The sequence below is a fragment of the Babylonia areolata genome, chromosome 5 (assembly GCF_041734735.1).
Source record: "Babylonia areolata isolate BAREFJ2019XMU chromosome 5, ASM4173473v1, whole genome shotgun sequence".
Taxonomy (NCBI): domain Eukaryota; kingdom Metazoa; phylum Mollusca; class Gastropoda; order Neogastropoda; family Buccinidae; genus Babylonia; species Babylonia areolata.
Genome location: NC_134880.1, coordinates 15,959,853 through 15,967,352, shown reverse-complemented (window position 1 = coordinate 15,967,352; position 7,500 = coordinate 15,959,853). Strand labels below are relative to the sequence as shown.

The window sequence follows — 7,500 nt, the reverse complement described above, 5'->3', positions numbered from 1 at the left end:
AGAGACAGAGAGAGAGAGAGAGAGCGAGAGAGAGAGAGAGAGAGAGACAGAGAGACAGATATATATATATATATATATATATATATAGATAAATAGATAGACAGATAGATAGATAGATAGATAGATAGAGAGAGAGAGAGAGAGAGAGAGAGAGAGAGAGAGTGTCAGAACAAGAACAAGAACAAGAACAAAACTTTAATCTCCAGGCCTCCGGCCCCTAGAAAGAGGTCAAAAGTACACAATATGGTGATCACTCAGCCACAACAAAATGTAAAATACGTACTAACTTAACCTGTAGAACAAAAGTGCTTCTCGTGCATAGTAAATTAATTCTAACTTTCATCATTGTTGTCACAGAATTCCTGTCGTATCTTCAGGGCATTAAACATATAAATGCATAGTTTACGAATACTGTAAACAGAACCATTCTTCATCAAGTGAACATACGATTGACCTTCAGAGTTCTGATGTTTTTGCCGCAGGTTATTGTAAAGGACACAATTGTTTATAAAATGGTTTTCATCTTCGATTACATTATAACGTTTACATGCATAATTTGAATTACATTTGAATGTTCTTCTAAAAAATGATCCATTTATTGGGAGCAAACCAAGCCGTAATTTTACTAAACAGTCCCTAAAACACTTTTTATCCACATATTCAAAATATTGCTCACACTGAAAACCAGTTTTAAACAGTCTGTAGTTATGATATATATCTTTAGACATTACTGACTCGTCCCACTCCTGCATAAATATATCTTTTTATTCTTTGCTTAAATAATGACAAAAATGTTTGCTCACAACCAACGCCTTGTTGCAACCAGACATATCCAAACCCAAGTCTAAATAAAGTATTTTTTACTAAAGACAACCAGCATTTTTTTCCCTTTCATCTAAGTTAAACAACATCAAATATGCCTGTCTGGAGAGAGTCAGAGAGAGAGTGAGAGAGAGAAAGTAAGAGATGGAGAGAGAGATAGAGAGAGAGAGAAAGAGATAGAGACAGAGATAGATAGATAGATAGAGAGAGAGAGAGAGAGAGAGAGAGAGAGAGAGAGAGAGAGAGAGAGAGAGAGAGAACTGAATTAAATTGAAGTGAATTGAATTGAACTGAATAAATTTTATTTTCTGAGGGTAATACAGTAAGCAAAATAATGTCCTTTTTCATGCAGCCCTCGAAGGGGAAACAGTAACAAAGGGGAAATCATTATATCAGTACCGCATGCATATTATAGTCATGGATACATGAATAGTAATTTGACATTTACAACACTAAATAGAGGAGAATAAGAGGAGAGAGATATAAGGGGACAGATAGAGATAGAGATAGATAGATAGATAGATAGATAGATAGATAGATAGAGAGAGAGAGAGAGAGAGAGAGAGAGAGAGAACAAAAAATACAAAAAAATAACATAGATAATGATCAATCAACGAATGAAATGAATAAAAAAACAAAAAACAAAAACAAAGCAAAAACAACAACAACAACAAAACACCCCCCCAAAAATGAGGCTAAAATAAGCATGCACCTGTTACAAAAAGCAGTAATAGAAATAACACCATTTAAATAGTTTTGGGAGCAAACAACAACAACAACAACAACAACAACAACAACAAAAAACAACAAACCAACAACGAAACACACACACACACACACACACACACACACACACACACACACAGACACACACATGGAAGACAAGACAAAATTCTTTATTTCGAGGATAATAGATAAGCACTGGTGTGCTGTTTTACATCCAGTCCCCGCCGTGAATAGGGTCTACACTACACAACTAAATAAAATGAGAGAGAGAGAGAGAGAGAGAGAGACAGAGACAGAGACAGAGAGACAGAGACAGACAGAGACAGAGAATGAAAGGGGAGGCGTGGCAATTTATGGGCCGGCATGCCGAGGGAGCCAGACAGGTGACTGACGCCGCTTCATCCCAGGAAGTCTATAAGGTCAGACAGCGCCTGGCAGGGGAGGTAAATTAACCCCACCCGCGTGTCAAGACAGGCAACTCGTGTCGTGTTTTTTTTTTTTTTTTTTTTTTTTTTTGGGGGGGGGGGGGGAGGAGGGAAGGAAAGGAAGCGAGTTACTTGTCCTTTCCTTGTTGCCATGGCCCTCAGCTTGTCGTTGTCAAGTTGACGTTTCGTTCGTTTGGAGGCCGGCATATACATGCTGTTGGGGGGTGGTTTTGGCTTGTGAGAAAGGGCGGAAGGGATTGCGGGATGTGGGCAGGAGAAGACAGGGAATTGAGAGCGATGTGTAATTTGTTTGTTGGTTTCTCTGTTTGTTTGTTTGTTTGTTTCTTTCATGTCTGTCCATGTTTCTTCCCACGATTCTGTCTTTTTTTCTTTCTTCTGTCCATGTTTCTTCATACGATTCTTTCTTTCCTTCTTTCTTCTGTTTACGTTTCTTCCCACGATTGTTTCTTTCTTTCTTCCCACGATTGTTTCTTTCTTTCTTTCTTCCTCCCTTTCTTTCTTCCCACGATTGTTTCTTTCTTTCTTTTTTTCTTTCTTTCTTTCTTCCCACGATTGTTTCTTTCTTTCTTTCTTCCTCCCTTTCTTTCTTTTTTCTTCCAACGATTGTTTCTTTCTTTCTTCCTCCCTTTCTTTCTTTCTTTCTCCCTTTCTTTCTCTTTTCCTCCCTTTCTTTCTTTCTTCCCACGATTGTTTCTTTCTTTCTTTCTTCCTCCCTTTCTTTCTTTTTTTCTTCCAACGATTGTTTCTTTCTTTCTTCCTCCCTTTCTTTCTTTCTTCCCACGATTCTTTTTTTCTTTCTTTCTTCCTCCCTTTCTTTCTTCCTTCCAACGATTATCTCTTTCTTTCTTCCTCCTTTCTTTCTTTCTTTCTTCCCACGATTGTTTCTTTCTTTCTTTCTTCCCCCCTTTCTTTCTTCCAACGATTGTTTCTTTCTTTCTTTCTTTCTTCCTTCCTCCCTTTCTTTCTTTCTTCCAACGATTGTTTCTTTCTTTCTTTCTTCCTCCCTTTCTTTCTTTCTTTCTTCCAACGATTGTTTCTTTCTTTCTTTCCTTCTCCCTTTCTTTCTTTCTTTCTCCCTTTCTTTCTTTCTTCCAACGATTGTTTCTTTCTTTCTTTCTTCCTTTCTTTCTTTCTTCCAACGTTGGTTCTTTCTTTCTTTCTTTCTTTCTTTCTTCCTCCCTTTCTTTCTTTCTTCCAACGATTGTTTCTTTCTTTCTTCCTCCCTTTCTTTCTTTCTTTCTTTCTTTCTTTCTTCCAACGATTGTTTCTTTCTTTCTTTCTTCCTCCCTTTCTTTCTTTCTTTCTTCCAACGATTGTTTCTTTCTTTCTTTCTTCCTCCCTTTCTTTCTTTCTTTCTTCCAACGGTTGTTTCTTTCTTTCTTTCCTTCTCCCTTTCTTTCTTTCTTCCTCCCTTTCTTTCTTTCTTCCAACGTTGGTTCTTTCTTTCTTCCTCCCTTTCTTTCTGCCAACGATTGTTTCTTTCTTTCTTTCTTCCTCCCTTTCTTTCTTTCTTCCAACGATTGTTTTTTTTCTTTCTTCCTCCCTTTCTTTCTTTCTTCCAACGATTGTTTCTTTCTTTCCGGCTTTCTGTCCATGTTTCTCCCCACGATTGTTGCTTTCTTTCTTTCTTTCTTTCTTTCTTCCTCCCTTTCTTTCTTTCTTTCTTCCCACGATTGTTTCTTTCTCTCTTTCTTTCAGTCCATGTTTCTTCCCATGATTGTTTCTTGTTAACTTTCTTTCTTTCTTTCGTTCTGTGTATGTTTTTTCCCCCACGATTCTTTCTTTCTTTCTCCATCTTTCTTTCTTTCTTTCAGCATGAAATGCGATACTGTGAGTGGACATACGTTTCTTTCTGCTGGTCAACACACTGTGAACATGGCCACAGCAGAAACCTTCAGCTCTCCACACAGCGTTCAGGACCTGGACAGGAAGACATTGCCACTGAATCTGCTGTCACCCAGAGGTCACACCGGTGTAAAAACCTCAAACTCCCGTCCCCCCTCCCTTGTGGGTTATACCCCGGGGTCATTCTGGGCCAGCCTCGAATGAACCCGGAGTGATTTATAGCTTGTCAAGATCGATCCACTATATGCACCACTGCAAGCCTTCAACCAATTTTCTCGTGCTGTTGTCATTCTTTTACGTACAGTCATTCGTTTATTCGTTCGTCCGTTCATTCATTCCAGAAAAATCCTCCCAGTTCTTGAACTGAACGAACAGACATTGCAGATGGTTGGGTGCCCATCAGTTACAGGGTTTGTTACACACAGCCCACCAGAAAATACGAAAGTCATTATGTGTGTTGAAACAGAAAATAAGCTGAACAATATATAGCACAGATCACTGTCCATCTTTATCTCTCTCTCTCTCTCTCTCTCTCTCTCTCTCTCTCTCTCTCTCTCTCTCTCTCTCTATTACAGATACATATCTGTGTGTGTGTGTGTGTGTGTGTGCGTTTCTCTCTCTCTCTCTCTGTATATATATATATATATATATATATATATATATATACATTACAGATACATATCTGTGTGTGTGTGTGTGTGTGTGTGTGTGTGTGTGTGTGTGTGTGTGTGTGCGGTGTGTGTTTGTGTGCACCTGTGTATCTGCATGCGTGCTTGCTTGTTTGCGCGAGTCTATGTTTAATTTCAGTGCATTGAGTAATACTAGCCAAACCCCCATTTTTTTTGTACGACCAAAAAACTGTTCATCCCTTATCAATGAGCCAGTCACCCTTTCACCCTGTTTTTCTCCTCTCATTCTCACGTACCTTCTTTTACCTCTGCACCTTGCTGTTCCTGTGTCTATGCACTCTCAATGACCCCCCTCCCTCCCATTCCCTCCTCCTCCTCCCCCCACAACAACAACCCCCTCTCCCTCCTCTCCCTCCCTCTCCTCCCACCACACACGGCAAAACGCCTCATCATCATCCGAACCATACCTTGGCCACGCATCACTGGTGTCTCGCGGATATGTGGTGCTTCCTTGCCCATCAGGAAGAGGAGCGTGAACGGAGGTGGGGGGGAGGGGGCAAGGGGGTGTGGTGGTGGGGCAGCATATGGGGAAAGCAATTTACTTCCCATCAGCTGAAGCAAATTGAACCTGCCAGCTCATCCCTTCCTTCACTGATATATCAGGGGGTGTGGGGGTGAATCTGCTTCACGCTTTGTAAGTACACTAGGATCTACAGGAAGGGCTTCTGCCAGATGGGGGTAGGGGGTGGCGTCTTTTATTGGCAACCTGGGCGTGAAGGGTTGGACGGGCAATTTCCTGTTTCCGTGTGTGTGTGTGTGTGTGTGTGTGTGTGTGTGTGTGTGTGTGTGTGCGCGCGCGTGTGTTGTGTGTTGTGATGTGTGTGTGTGTGTGTGTGTGTGTGTGTGTGTGTGTGTGTGTGTGGCCTGGTGTTCTCATTCATGTCAGACGGTGCTCTTTTATTTCTTTTCTTCTCTCTCTCTCTCCCTCTCTCCCTCCCTCCCCCCTCTCTCTCCATTGTGGAGGGGTGGAGTGTGTGTGGGGGGGGGGGGGGGGGGGGGGGGGGGGGGGGGGGAGGGGGGGGGGGGGGGGGGGGGTGCAGGACGTGCAGCTGATGGAGGTATGATGTAATGGAGATATCTGTGTTGTCTGTTGAGGAAATCATTTTCAGGCAAAGGCGTTCTGGTTATTCATAACTTTGTATCATCGTAATCGTCATGTTTTAAATGATGCTGCTGCTGCTGATGATAATAATGATGATGGTGTTGATAATGATAATTATAGTATAACAATGATACTACTACTACTACCACTACTACTACTACTACTTAACCGAATCATTCATAATGATAATGGACGACAGGCAGAGCAAGACTAGATTAGCAGACACTTGGAATATATTTGCCAGTGGAATATATTACTTATATACGGGCGCAGTAGCCGAATGGTTATAGCGTTGGACTTTCAATCTGAGGGTCCCAGGTTCGAATCTCGTTAACGGCGCCTGTTGGGTAAAGGGTGGTGATTTTTCCGATCTCCCAGGTCAACGTATGTGCAGATCTGCTTGTGCCTGAACCCCCTTCGTGTGTATACGCACGCAGAAGATCAAATACGCACGTCAAAGACCCTGTAATCCATGTCAACGTTCGGGTGGGTTATGGAAACAAGAACATACCAAGCTTGAACACCCCCGAAAACGGAGTATGGCTGCCTACGTGCAGGGTAAAAAGCACACTAAACAACAAAAGCAAAACGGTCATACACGTTACATGTTACATGTCTGTCTGAGTGTGTGTAAGTGCGTGTCTGAAATCTGATTGAATGACACAGGAAACAAATGACGAGCGCCCAGTGGCAGCCGTCAGTCGGCTCTACCCAGGTAGGCAGCCTGTTGTGCAAATGACCCCGTGTTTGTAATGCACTTAGAGCTTGGTCTCCGACCGAAGATAGCGGCGCTGTATAAGTATCCATATAAATCAATCAATCAATCTATAGTTTTGACTCTTCACTTGCGCAGCAGGCGCGAGAAAAAACAACAACAACAACAACTAAATAGCCTATGTGTAAAATCTAAACGGTTGTTTGAGATGATTAAGCGTAAGACTCTGTCAGCTCTTGCGTTTCGTCAGATCAGAGCAAGACAGCCAAAAACCATTTGAGTTTACCAGGAAACGATATGACTGAAAACAAAAGCAATGACAACAGGAAACATGCAAAAGAATGCTTAAAATACAACGTTTAGAACATTTTTAAAAAGAAAAAAAGGTATAAGGGAGACTGTGCCCAACCGGGAAATAAAAACAACAACAACAACATAAAATGTAAGAAAAATAATCCATGGATTTTCAGATCAATGTCTTTCTTTTGCAGGGCTCAGGGGAGCTAAGCAAATACCACCCGCACTCCCCCCCTCCCCCTCCCCCCCTAAAGATAGATATATATATATATATATATATATATATATAGAGAGAGAGAGAGAGAGAGAGAGAGAGAGTCTCACTGACGTATTTTCATTTTGATGTGCACGGATGCAGATGTATATACATACCGACAGGCGTCACCTAGTCGATTGCTGAAACATGCTGGAATGCATAGAGGCTAGCATATATATATATATATATATATATATATATATATATATATATATATATATATATATATATATATATATATACCAAAGCCCCGATTCTATCGATCTGTGGCATACAATCTGGTCTGCACAGAGGTAACCTGACACATGCTCTTCTTTTTCGCATGAAGTTTGACAGTGTATTGATGAACTGGGAGTGCGAGAGACAGGCACTTACGTATCCCCTGAATGTGCAGTACAAGTGTAATTATGTTGGCATTCTCTCTCTCTCTCTCTCTCTCTCTCTCTCTCTCTCTCTCTGTATGTATGTCTCAAAGATCCGGAACTTAGGCTTAGCAACTGGATTATTATCTTCTTGTCTCCTTCACAGCTGTTCATACAAGGGATTTGTTTTCGCTTAATTCATAACTACAACACTAAATGTTACACGCTATAAGTCAGGGA

At 41.2% G+C, this 7,500-nt stretch overlaps 1 protein-coding gene across 1 annotated transcript in view; it reads right to left on the bottom strand.

Annotated features, from left to right (window-relative positions):
• Positions 1-7,500, bottom strand: part of LOC143281963 (acetylcholine receptor subunit alpha-like 1) — a 163,471-nt gene that overhangs the window by 12,516 nt on the left and 143,455 nt on the right. The gene's annotated exons all lie outside the window — the stretch shown is intronic.